The following is a 1,775-nucleotide window of genomic DNA, read 5'->3' on the forward strand; positions in this document are numbered from 1 at the left end:
CTAAAACGATATCCAAAGAAACAAACTCACCTGGACGTTCTAAGAGCCCCAAAAGCCCCAAGAGTCCCAAGGTTTTGACTCACATTCCCCAACCACCTATCAGACCTGAAACACCAAACAGGACTCCTTCACCTACAATAAGTGAAAAAATCAACAAAGAGATTCTACAGGTAAAACAAATACAGACACCCCCTGATGTGGGGAAATTGAACAATGAAAGTCAGCCAAAAAAGGGTGTTGTAACAGATAAAACAATTGATGACTCTGTTGATGCCATGATTGCACGGGCTTGTGCTGAGCCAGATCCTTTTGAGTTTTCTTCTGGATCAGAATCTGAAGGAGACATTTTTACCAGTCCTAAGAGAATTTCAGGTTCAGAGTGTACTACTCCAAAAGCTTCCACTTCCTCAAACAACTTCACTAAATCAGGATCCACTCCTCTGCCTCTTTCAGGTGGAACTTCAAGTTCTGATAATTCATGGACAGTGGATGCCTCAATTGATGAGGTGGTACGAAAAGCAAAAATGGGGACACCTTCCAATATCCCTCCCAACTTTGCATATCTCTCCTCTCCCTCGGTCTCGGTCTCTCCTCCCACCCCTGAACCTCTTTATAAGGTGTATAAGGAGAAAGCCAAACTGCCTTCATCAATAGACATAAAGAAGAAGTTGAAAAAAGAACTGAAAACTAAAATGAAAAATAAAGAAAAGCAGAGAGATAAGGAGAGGGAAAAAGACAAAAGCAAGGAAAAAAGTAAAGAGAAGGATAAAGTTAAAGAGAAGGAACCCAACAAGGAAACTAAGTATCCATGGAAGGAATTTCTTAAAGATGATTCAGATCCGTTTAAAGGTAAAATAAAAGAGTTTAAAGATATGGATCCAAAAGTGAGATTGAAAGATGGACTTGTGAGGAAAGAGAAGCATAAAGATAAGAAGAAAGATCGAGAAAAAGGCAAAGAGAATAAAGATAAGAGAGAAAAAGAAAAGGCTAAGGATAAAGGTAGAGAAGAGAAGATGAAAGCCCCACCAACGCCTTTAGTGTTGCCTCCAAAAGAAATGGCTTTGCCCTTGTTCAGCCCTCCTGCTGCAGTGAGGATCCCATCAGTGTTAGCGTCTTTGTCACCAATGCTTCCTGAAAAATTATTTGATGAAAAAGAAAAGCCCGAGGAGAAAGAACGGAAGAAAGATAAGAAGGAGAAGAAAGAGAAAGAAAAGGAGAAGAAAGAAAAGGAAAGGGAAAAAGAGAAAAAAGAACGAGAGAAGAGAGAAGAAGAAAAGGAGAAACACAAGCATGAAAAAATAAAAGTGGAAACAACCTAAATTAAAAAAAAAAAAAAAGTGGAGCCTGTTGTTCCAGCTTCAAGTCCAGTGATCCCCAGGTCAACTCTCAGAGTTGGTGCTGGCCAAGACAAGATTGTTACCAGCAAAGTGGTCCCCGCCCCCGAGGCTAAGCCGGCCCCTTCTCTGAACAGACCAAAAACCGCACCCCTGCCGCTGCACGTGACCCCTCCCCTGGTGCCTTTGTCCATCCTCACACAGTCCACTGATTCACCCGCTTTAGTTCCATCTCCATCACCGGCCATCTCCAGAGCAGGGAGTTCCAAAGCCCCCGTACGAAGTGTGGTAACTGAGACAGTCAGCACTTACATGATAAGCGATGAGTGGGGTAATAAGATCTGGATCTGTCCCGGGTGTAACAAGCCTGATGATGGAAGTCCAATGATTGGCTGTGATGACTGTGACGACTGGTACCATTGGCCCTGTGTTGGAATAATG

At 42.8% G+C, this 1,775-nt stretch overlaps 1 protein-coding gene and 1 pseudogene across 1 annotated transcript in view; one reads left to right on the top strand and one right to left on the bottom strand.

Moving 5' to 3' along the window:
- Positions 1 to 1,775, bottom strand: part of HSF2BP (heat shock transcription factor 2 binding protein) — a 287,065-nt gene that overhangs the window by 129,905 nt on the left and 155,385 nt on the right. The gene's annotated exons all lie outside the window — the stretch shown is intronic.
- Positions 9 to 1,769, top strand: LOC102872459 (annotated as a pseudogene).

The sequence above is a fragment of the Elephantulus edwardii genome, unplaced genomic scaffold (genome assembly GCF_000299155.1).
Source record: "Elephantulus edwardii isolate Elephantulus edwardi_28Jun2011 unplaced genomic scaffold, EleEdw1.0 scaffold00133, whole genome shotgun sequence".
NCBI lineage: Eukaryota > Metazoa > Chordata > Mammalia > Macroscelidea > Macroscelididae > Elephantulus > Elephantulus edwardii.